Raw genomic sequence first — 12,529 nt, forward strand, 5'->3', positions numbered from 1 at the left:
TTAATTCTAAAAAGAGTTTAACTTATATCAGGATGAGCCTTAAAACCTTATTTTTACAGTCTCCAATCAATAATTGATACATAAGCAAAAACATAAAAAGTGCACAAAAATAACTTGGACCAAAATACACTAAATTTTAGGGTGATAAAATCCCTAAATGGTTAACCTTCCACCTCTAGATTTTAGTTTTGAATCTAAAAATGAGTTTTGAAGCAGTAGAAACGGGTTTTTGGGCATTAGAAACGGGTTTTAAAACAGGTCACATCCAACTGGGTTTGAGGCGTTCACCGCCGGCTAGACTCGTGGGTCTAGCCTGGGTCTCGCCGGCTACGGGTTTTTTTCTCTGATTTTGTGTGGTTGTTCTCACTTTCATTTTTTTGCATTTTTCTTAAATTAATGATGTGTCACATGGGGATTAGATGGTGTAAAATGGCTGATTTACACCAATAGTAGGGGCTCTCTAATTAAAATGGCATTAATTAATAATTTCATGGGAATTCACTTGGTGTTCATAGAAATAAGTGTTAGTTGTTAATAATCCATCTGTCATACTGGGTAGCACGTTTCTCTTCGTTATTGTCATCAAGTATTAACGGTCGAAACTAGAAGCAAAGATCCAGTGCGGTCGTGAATTCTTTACACTATAGTGAATTCCCGATCTCCCGATCCACAGATCGGGAATAGGGAATATTTTAATAATAAAATAGTTGCAATGCGGTGGGATCCACGGCTTTGGAAGATTCATACTTTAATTTAATTGAGTGATGGTAGATGTGGTATTGCTGATCCACTTTTATATTGTTTAAATAATAATAATAATAACAATAATAATAATGGACTTTGCAGATTCCTGCACCTGAAAATAATTATGAAAAATGCTAAAAGCACAATTATTTTGATAATTTGGTGTCAACTTTTGTCTTATTTTTTAATTTAGAAAATAACAAAATAAAAAATAAAAAAAGGTTCTGAAGCAATAATTTTTATTTTGGTCCTTATTTTATTTGATATTTTTTTTAAAAATAAAAATTGTATTTTAATATTTTTCTTCACAATAATGACCATTTTTTAAAAAAATTGGCCATTATTATGAATAAAAATACAATTTTTATTTTTTAAAAAAATACTAAATAAAAGAAGGACCAAAATAAAAATTATTGTTTCATAAACTTTTTTAACTTTTAATTTTTTTAAATTAAAAAAAAAAAAAAAATTAGCCTCAAGTTGGGGCTATATTATTCCTCAATAATTATTTAATGTAATATTTCTCTAAGTATAGTAGAAAGTACAATTTATTGGTGTTATTAATATTACTAGACATGATTGTCCAATATTGTTTATGACCTACCATTTGAATGAACAATTTGTATACATACCAATAATGTCTTTCAGGTTTAAGCCTTTTCTTTTTCTTTTTCTTTTTTTGGTGATTTTTTTTTTTATTAAAAAAAAAAAATCTGCCTGAAGTTGTCTTCTTCATGATTGGCATACATTGGGCCTGACGAGTTCTAATTTTCTCAAATTTACACTCAATTTATAATATTCTCCCAAAAGTTAAAAGCTTAATTACAATATTTTTTCAAACTACTTAGCCTTTCACTTAACTTTCTCCATTAGGCTCTTTTGTTAAATCTGATAAAAAAAAAAAAAATTGGTTAGGTGCAATACACATGACCCAAAATGACAATAATATCATTTTTTTTTTCATTTTTTAAAAGACCATGGGAGGGGACCTCCGACCTCTCCATGACTAGGAAAGGTTTAATCTAAAGAAATAATTGTATTTTTATACATATGATAGGGCCGTAGTAAAAATTATTGATGCATTTGTCATCCAAATTAATATAAAATCCTAACGGGAAGCTAAGTGAAAGGGCAAAATAGTTTGTACTCTGGAACGCCAATTATAACTTTTTAAAATTAAGAGAAACATTAGCATTTACATATAAGTTTGAAAAAATAAATGTAGTTTTTCTCAAATTTTTGCCTTCTTAGCTCCTCTTTACACCACGGCAAAACTTCATAATTAAGTGATTTCGTTTCTCTTCCTTGAAGAAATTTCCTTGTAATTGTTAAAGTGAAGGTTAAGTGATTAAATTTACATTTTCTTATCAGCTTAAACTTTTAGGATAAATGGTAGTTTAACTTGGTATCAGAGCCAAAGGTCCTGGAATCGAACCTTGACTCCGTCAATTTAGAAATAGTCAAATGTAGGACTATTTCTCAACACTCTCCCTCACGTCCAGACCGGTATTTTTCTTGGTCTTTGTCACGGGGTAAGTAGTGTGAGTCCCCATTCGTCCTGTGGTAGGCTCTGATACCATAAAAAAATTCATGACCCTAACTCATCTCATAAAACCGGTTCTTTAAGAGAGCGTTGCCCATTCTTTAATCCTTATAAACATGCCCAAGATCTTGTTCACAAGCAATGTGAGACTATTTTAACTCTCTCTCTCTCCCTCTTATATATATATATATATGTTTTGAAAAATTACAAGAAAAGAGACAATAAAGTTTATTTATTTGCAAAAAAAAAAAAAAAAAAAAAGAGAGCAAAACCAAATTATAATGCTAAAAAGAACTTCTGCCACTCAGTTGGCTGGTCATAAAAGACCAGCTGTCCTAATTTGCGCAAACTTCAATTTCTTAAATTCAAAATCTACACTAGACCAAAAAAATATTGTGGAAAATCTAACCAAAATGCTTACTTGTATACTAGTCTTAAGTTTTGAAGGGAAAATATAGTTATCTAAAACAAACTTGTAGTCCAAGATTCCACCCCGGCCGATTGTTCAACCTCTCACTCTCTCTCTGAGTTTTCTTGCATGCTTCGCAACATAGTCACTATTCTTGTGCGTGTTTGAACAGCCATGCATTTTTCCACCATTTCCACAAGCTTATCATCATCTCTGATCTCTATAAATACCAAGCTTTACATCCCAATTTCAATACAAACTAAAGAGAAACTTTCCTGCTACATTACTCCATGGCCAGAGAACTCCAAGCTCGCCATTTTCTTGTCCTTGTCATTTTCTTAAGCTTTTTTTTGCTATCTTCTACCATACAAGCCCGCACTCTGCATGCTCAAACTCAACACCACCATGCCATAATGAAGTCCTCTGGAAGCCATGGAGATGGAGTAACGGGTTATTATATTACTAAAGTTCTTGGCCACTGGGGAACTAACAATTATGGTCCAATCTTACCCAGACGAGATCTTTCAGGTCCAAGCCCCGGGGATAAGCATCATTAACTCGTTAATGGAGCATACATTACCGTCCGGACGACCCAAAAACAGAGCATCGAATGTGTCTCAAGAATAGCACCATATATAGTTGAAAATAATTGTTTGTTTAGTAGGAAATTTGAATTACTTGTAGATCAGTATGAATTAATACAGGTGAAATAAATTATTATGTTTTGGATCATTGTAATTAATCCAACATCTCTTGAATAAAGTCTTTATAATTGCATTTGCTGCAAATTGTTGTTGAATGGAGTAATGTGCTCGAGCCATGAGAATTGATGATGCTATTAAAATCATTAAATTTACTATTTATTATTAACTTAAGCTTTTTAGAATATATATGAGATAATTTAATGTAAAAAAAAAAAAGAAAAAGAAAAGATAGATAATTTAATGTAGTAAAATTTTGTGAAGAAGAATTTAAGTTGGTGGGTGGAAGAATTTTCAGAATCACGTGAGTCAAGGGGTGAAATACGATAATAGCTAGCTAGAACACAAAATAACGTTCTTGTCTTCTTGATGATGATGCTTACTCCCCCTGTATTGACGGGGAGCTCTGCACGTCTATTTATAGAAGTTTGCAAGGCTACAAGGCTGTGTTTGGCAAAGAAGTGGTCCTGATTAACTGGACTCAAAAATCTAAAAATTTCTCTTAAAATCAACTATAACATTTTTACTTTTTATATCACATTAATCATTTTTTATTACTATTCAAATAAAAAAATCACTACAAAACAAATTTTTTTACTTTTTTATACAAAAATTCTTACTTTTTTTTTTTTTCTTTTACATCAATCAAATCTGTTAGAATTTTCATCAACTTTCTTTTTCAAACCCTTTGCCAAACACATCTAAAGTCTGGGCACACGCCATATGACTATTATTACACTGACTAATGTTCTTTTCTTTTTTTCTAAGTAAATAGTTTTCAATTTTCATATAATTTTTTTTTTTAATTTTTGTATAAAAACTGATTTTGCTTATTTTCAAGAAAAAAGTACTGTAGGAATTTTTCAATCCAAAAAAAGATAAATATATATAAATAAAGCCAAAAAAAAAAAAAAAAAAATTCTAGTCTTACTTTTGTTGTCTCAAGTCCAACATGAGAAGGTTACCCCCTCTTAGGTGATTGGGCCGTTGTAATTGACTACTACTTAAATATTAAATTCCAATTCAAGTCTACACATTTGATATATATATATATATATAAATTTTTTTTTTCTATTCAAATATGGGAACCAAGGAAGCAATCATTTGATTTGTTCATATTGGATTTAGGGTTTAGCATTTCTCTTTCAAGATATTATGTGGTTAATATTTTATTTTAAGGTTAAATATGTTTTTTTTTGGTATCATTAGTAAGGGTCAACAGTAAATGGCTACATCAGTCTCAAAAAGTGTCATAAATAATATCTGTCGTAAATCTAAATTTCGATTTGCACATTCTGTTCAATTTTTATCCATTTTTTTAAACAAATATTCATATCAATCCAATCAATAATGGTGTTTTATATATCTTATTAATATTATTTAAAATTTAAAAAACAATTAAAACATAAAAAAATAAAAAATAAAAAATAAATAAAATAAATAAATAAAATTATAAACATTATAAACCAAAAAAATAAAAAGGAAAGAAAAAAAAATTTGGTCGTGGGTCACAATTGTCAATGTGACCTAGTACCATGGGTCAACAAAACAGTCAAAAGCAAAAGTAAGTGAAGTTTTTTTTTTTTTTTTAAAAAAAAAAAATCATCGTGAGCGGAGACATAGCCGTAGAGACCCATGGCCGAGGAAATAATTTATATTTATTTATTTATTTATATCTAAGTGCATAATTAATAATTGTAGCTTTACACGTCTGGCACTCAATTGGACTCTTTTGGCTGGTCATAAAATACCAGCTTTGGTCCTAATTTGCATAAACCTCAATTTCTAAACTTCAAAAATCTACAGTACTTAAGACGCTAAAAACTTGTAGAAATTTTATGTTTATTTAATCAAAGAGTAACATCACTTAAAACACGTAACGTTAATCAATATTAAATAAGTATGATAAATAAATGTGAAAAGTAATATTACTCGTTACAAAAAATTTTACTCTTTTCAGGTAGTCTTAAGTTTTGAAGTTAAAATATGGTTATATAAAACAAACCTGCAGTCAATTAGCAAATCCTTTCTTATGTCATGGGAAGGCAAAGCATGATCTGTCGCCATAAAGGCAACAATAACGCTTTGTGAAATGGGTATCGGAAATTTGGGCAAAAAAATTTAAGGAGATCTCAATCTATTCATCTCAAAGTACCAAACACCATTAAACACTACTTTCAAAACCTATTTTTTGACTGCCACCACCATTATGCACTTGAGCAGCTTGGAGTTGATATTAGCCAACACAGAAGGGAAGGACTTAGAAAACTTAAAAATTCCAACATCAAACCCTAGCAAATAGAGAAGAATTTGGTGAGACAACATTTTGGACCGGAATCTTAATTCAACTTATAAGCTGGTCTTGGTTTCTCACTGATCTGAGATAAGCCTCTAGCTTGTCACCCAAGATTCCACCCCCAACACTTGAACCTCTCTCTCTTTGAGTTTCCTTGCATGCTTCGCAACATACTCACCATTCTCATGCGTGTTTGAACCGGGCATGCATTTTTCCACCATTTCCACAAGCTCACCACCATCTCTGATCACTATAAATACCAAACTTTACTACCCAATTTCACATCCCAATTTCTCTACAAACTAAGAGAAAACTTCCCTGCTACATTATTTTATGGCTAGAGAACTCCAAGCTCGTCATTTCCTTGTCCTTGCTATTTTGGTAAGCTTCTTTTTGCTATCTTCTACCATACAAGCCCGCACTCTGCATGCTCAAACTCATTGCCACCATGCCATAATGAATCCCGCTGGAAGCCATGGAGTGACAGGTTATTATATTACTGAAGTTCATGGCCTTCTGGGAATTAAGAATTCTGATCCAATATTAAACAAAAGGGAACTTTCGGATTCAAACCCAGCTGGGGGAGGTCCAAGCGACGGGGCTAATCATTAACTCGTTAATGGTGCATACATTACTGTCCGGACGACCCAAAAACAGAGCATAAATGTGTCTCAAGACACCTTAGTTGAAATAATTGTTAATTTAAGAGGAAGTTTGATTTACTTGTAGAGTATGAATTAATACAGATGAAATAAAATTATTATGCTCTGGATCATTGTAATATAAACCAATATCTATTGAATAAAGTCTTTGCAATTTCATTTGCTACTTAGAAATTGTTGTTGAACGGTCGTAATGTGCTCCTGCTATGAGAATTGTAGGTGTTATTAAATTATTAAACAATTTAAACTTACTATTTATTATTAACTTAAACTTTTGGGATATGAGATAATTTAATGTGCGTAGAATTTTGTGAAGAGGAATTTAAGTTGTTGGTGGAAGAATTCTCAGAATCAGCCATGAATGACGTGAGTCAAGGGGTGAAATACCATATATAATACAACACAAAATAACGTTCTTAAAGATGATGCAGTACGTGGACTGGGAAAGCCCAGTTAGGAAATGGGCCGTAGGAGAACACAACTTTGGGCACAATGTTGCCAGGCTATAAAGTCTGGGCACACGCCACGGGACCATCGGTTACACTGAATCATGTTTTTTTTTTCCTAAGTAAATAGTTTTCAATTTATATATATATATATATAAAAGAAAAGAAACATCACATAACTGATTCTAATGATAATATATATATTTTTTCTGATGGATATGTGTAAAACCGATTTTGCATATTTTCAGGAAAAAGTATTGTTGGATTTTTCAATCCAAAGAAGATAAATATATATGAATAAAGCAAAAAAAATCTTACTTTTGTTGTCTCGAGTCCAACATGAGAAGGTTACCCGTTACCCCTACTAGATGATTGTGCCGCTGTAAAATTGACTACTACTTTAGCATTAAAGTCTAATTCAAGTCAGCTACACATTTGATTTGTTTTGATTGGAGAAGACATCACCCTTTCAAGATGAGTGTTAATATTTTGTTTTAAGGTTAAATAAGCTTTTTGGTACCATTAAAAACTTTAAAGGTAGGGTCAATAACAAATAGTTACATCGGTCTAAAAAATTATCATAAATAGTATCAATCATAAATCTAAATACCGACTTGCACATTTTGTTCAAGTTTCATCCATTTCTTTAATGGGAATTTATGTCAATTCAACCAACAATGGACATGTATCTTATATGTCTTATTAATATTAGGAAAAATTACAGTTTACCCCCTCAAAGTTGACTGCGTTTTTCAATTCGAACACCAAAGTTTCAATTTTTGCAATCCACCTCCCGAAAGTTCCAATTTTTTACAATTTGATCAATTGTATCCAAAACTTCTCATATTACTCATAATTTTTATTTTTTTATTTTTTATAAAAAAATTCGGGGTGACTGGCCATTTTTGTACCCCCAAATTTGTTTTTTTCATAAAAAATAAAAATTAGGGGCAATATGAGAATTTTGGGATAATATTGGTCGAATTGAAAAAAATTGGACCTTTGTGAGGGTGGATTGCAAAAATTGAAACTTTGGTGTTCGAATTGAAAAACGATGTCAACTTTGGGGGGTAAACTGTAATTTTTCCTTAATATTATTTAAAAATTAAAAAAAAATTAAAACATTCAAAAAAAAAAAAAAACATATTGGTCATCTGTCACAAACGTCAATGTGATTGATGTGAGAGAAAAAAAATTTAAAATTTTTTATAATAGAGATATTTTGGGTATTTAAATATGCTCCGTTATGATTAAACATAAAATCATAATGGAATTGTGACATTACAAAATTTTTAAAGATGGCGATCTAACATTACAATTTTTTAAAGATTGAGGATACGATTGCAAAAGTGAGAAACTATTAGGAGAGTAAGTAAAGTTTTTCCTAAAAAATAATAATAATAATAATAATAATAATAATAATAATAAAACACGATGAGAGGAGACTGGGCCGTAAAGACCCACGGTCGAACAAAAAGTTTTTATTTTTTATTTATATCCAAGTGCATAATTAAAGCTTTACACATGATTAGAAGAATTGCGATATTTTACGTAACATGTGAGTCATGGAGTGCTTTTACTGTTGCTGGCAGGAGGCTAAATGAAAAGATAAGATAGTTTGTGGGTAAAATGTAACTTGTTAAAATTTAGTATAAAATTACAGTTTGGTTATAAGTTTGGGAAAATAAATATAATTTTCCCAAATTTTTTGTTAGCAATTCTTTCCACCACAAGAAAACTTCATTGTTAGAAACATGTTAACTTCCTTGTAAGACTCTTTGAAGTCTCTCTCTCTATATATATATATTTCTTTTGGAAAATTACAAGAAAAGAGGAATTAGACTCTTTTGGCTGGTCATAAAAGACCAGCTTCGGTCCTAATTTGCATAAACTTTAATTTTCTTAAATTCAAAAATCTACACTATGATCCTAAAAAACTGTGGAAAATTTACATTTGTTTAATCAAAAAGTAACGTTACTTGAAAAGTTTTAAGTTTTGAAGTCAAAATATGATTATCTAAAATAAACTTGTAGTCCAAAATGGGTGATCAATTGGCAAATCCTTTATTATGTCATGGGAAGGCAAACCCTATTTTGTTGCTATAAAGGCAAAAATAACTCTCTCTATATTATTATTATTATTCATCTTCATCCATTATCCTTCGTACAAATGCATATGCATAACCCAAACTTTAATATCTCATTTATATATCGAGATCTCAGCACCTTAATATCTCATAATAATAATATTATTATTCATCTTCATCTATTGTTGGTCCTTAATATCATAAACGAAATGAAAGTAGCGGGAAAAGCAAAATCCCAATTGCTCTGTTCAGTAGAAAGCAAGAAAAAACCAAGCACAACAGCAGTAGAAGAAGAGCAATGTCGGACTATATCCCAAAGATATGGTGTTCAACATCATTAGGAGGCTACTACCTGTGAAGAAGATAATGCAATTGACGACGGCTTGCAAATCGTGGAAATATCACATTAGAAAGTTTGGCTTCATCTTTGCTAAATCAAATCGTCTTTACAACAGCAACACTCTCTTCATAGCCAGGTACTGCCCTTATCCTACTCAAAATCTACTGCGCTATAAGCTGTTCAAAAATAATCAAGAATTTTAAGAGCGTACAGAATTTCCTTGTCCCATATATGGTGGTCAGTTCGTTGGTTGTGAGCACGGTTTGGTATGTATTTTTTAGATGAATGCTTCATGCTTTGGAATCCAGCTCTTGTTTGAATAGAATTCTACATTTTATAGGGCGTCGTAACAAGCATCCAATTATTCTGGCTTTTAAATTGATTGACGAAAGTATTGAGAAAATGGAGTTGGGTTTGACAATGGTCGGCCCTAGAACAAGGGTGAATACTCGTATTTCGAATGAGTCATTAGCATTGATATGTTATGAGGTTAATCAAGAGTGTTTGATATGGGTAATGACTCAATATGGTTTGCCTAATTCTTGGGAAAGAATGTTCACAATTCAAATATCTGAAAGATGTTTCAAAGTGTTGGGGCATGGTCAAATTATAATGGAGATCGAAAACGAAGGTAATAGAGTGTTGTCCTCGTATTCGTATTATTATTATTATTATTCATCTTCATCCATTATCCATTATAGAAATGCATATGCATAACCTAAACTTTAATATCTCATTTATATATCGAGATCTCAGCTAGACCTTAATATCTCATTATTATTATTATTATTATTCTTGTTTTTCATCTTCATCCATTATCCTTTGTACAAATGCATATTCATAACCTAAACCTTAATATCTCATTCATATATCGATATCTCAGCTAGACCTTAATATCTCATTCATGCATATATTGGCATTTCATCTAGACGTTAATATCTCACCTCAAGTTATTATTATTTTTTTTCCATTTTTTTTTTTTCAGTTTCAGCTCAAATTTTTATTGTTTTTCGTCTTCATCCATCATCCGTTGACTATCCAAAATATAAAACACATTTCTCCTTCAGTCCGACCATCGCATCACTCCTTTTTCTCCTTTAGTCCGGTCATCAGCATACAAACTCGTCGGGTTCAACATCATCAGGAGGCTACCTCTCAAGTTGATACTCCAATTAACGATTGTTTGCAAATCCTAGAATTCTCGCATCAAAAGCTTTCGCTTCATCTTTTATGAATTAATTCCCCGCGACAACAACAACACTCTCTTCATAGCTAGGGACTGCTCTTCTCCTGATCTCAATCTACTGCGCTATAAGTTGTTTGAAGATAATCAAGAATTCCAAGAGCGTACAAAATTTCATTTTTCCATATACAGCGGTTGTTAGTTCATTGGTTGTGAGCATGGTTTAGTATATTTTTTACAGAAGGATGCATTCATACTTTGGAATCCATCTCTTAAAATACTATTCAATCTTCCGAAACCTAGTTTTAGCAAGGCTGCTAGGTGTCACTCATCTCTCGGATTTGATCTGCGCACTAAAGATTTTATGGTGTTGAGAATTTCAAATTCAATAATTCCAGAAGAAAGAAATTTTTATGTGAAAAGTGCGTCCGTGGTTGATGTTTACTCTCTTAACACATGATCTTGGAACATATGCCGTAATTCTACTAGGCATGAGATTGTTCTTATACATACGTTTGGCCAAATACGCGTCTTAAAGAGAATGATCTAATTATGCTGGCTTTTAAAATGTTTGGCGAACATATTAAGGGGTTGAAGTTGACAATGGTCAACCCTAGAACTAGGGCGAATACTTGTATTTTGAATGAGTTATTAGCGTTGTTATGTTACGAGGATAATCGAGAGCGTTTGACATGGGTGATGAGTCAATATGATTTGGATAATTCTTGGGAAAAAAGGTTTGCAATTCAGATTCCAACGAAGCAAGCAAAGATGCAGTTTCGCAGTGGGAGGAAAAAGAGGTAAAAAAACAAATTGCTCTTTTTGAGATTAAGAACTTTGTCAACAATCTACCTCAAGTGGAATCTATAATGAGATTGCCCTAGGCTTAAGGTCTGTTTGAGATTGCGTTTGAGGGGTTTAAAAGTGCTTTTAACACTAAAAAAACTGGTTTGAAGAAGAAAAAAATACTCGGTAAAAAAAATTAAAAGCGTTTTTAAGGGTTCAAAAAGTTTAAAAATGGTCAAAAAGTACTTTTGACAAAAATTTAAAAATTTTGTCCAAAAACTCTATTTCTCAAACGCAATCACAAATAGGCTCTTACTTGTAGTGTATCTTTTTTCATAGTTATTTTTGTTTAACATTTTCTTAGATTGAAAAATTATTATTTTACCCTCATAACCCTTGGCTAGCTAAGAATTTGCTTGGTATTTGTATCTTTCACATCTTCAATATCTGCACGAGAGAGATTTTTCATTTATCTTTTGCAGCCTTAAATGACAATTGTGCCCTTAATTGATTTACTAAATCAATTAAGTATTTTATTACGTATTTTTCTGTCTTTTCCCGGCTTCTCTGCAACAATCTTCTCTCCAAAATCTACCAACTCTAATTGTGTCCTTAATTTTTATGGATTTTTTTTTTTTTTTTTTTTTTAATGCAATAAGAAATACTGAACCATCATACTGTCACAGCATAAGGATTCTTCAACTTTCACATTCTTGAAAATTCTTAAGCATTCAGATTTATCAAGGAAGAAAACCAATGGCAGAGTTGGTATGCCTTTAATTTGTGTGTGTGAGTCTGTGAGAGATAGAGAAGGGGTCTTAGCATATGATCAAGGAGCAATGCTACTCTTTACAGTTTACACCTATTTTGACTCCAAATCCTCCATAATCCTTGCATTAGTTTTCAAAACCAAGAAAAAAAAAAAAAAAAAAAAATTTCTTTAATCTAAATCTTTTGGCCCACCTATACAATCCTAATCCAATTCTCCACTAAATAACTATAGAACCAAATTACCCTAGCCCCATAAAAGCAACCCAAACTCGAGATATATTCTTTATTTCACTACTGAAACCATGCATCTTCCTTTCCTCACTAGATCAAATCCATTTAACACGGTTTTTTTCACACCGTGTTTTATTACAACTAAACACAGACCATTACGTACTGAACACATCCAAGTAAATCAAATTAATTAGTGACGAAAATAAAATATTAAGATGATAATAAAAGCTTAACTAAATGAATACAATTGATGAAATTAAATGAAAATAATATTTAATTGAGCGAGAGCAGTCCAGTCTCCTCCTGGGAACTACAACTACACCGTTTGAC

This window comes from Corylus avellana, chromosome ca5 (assembly GCF_901000735.1).
Source record: "Corylus avellana chromosome ca5, CavTom2PMs-1.0".
Classification (NCBI taxonomy): domain Eukaryota; kingdom Viridiplantae; phylum Streptophyta; class Magnoliopsida; order Fagales; family Betulaceae; genus Corylus; species Corylus avellana.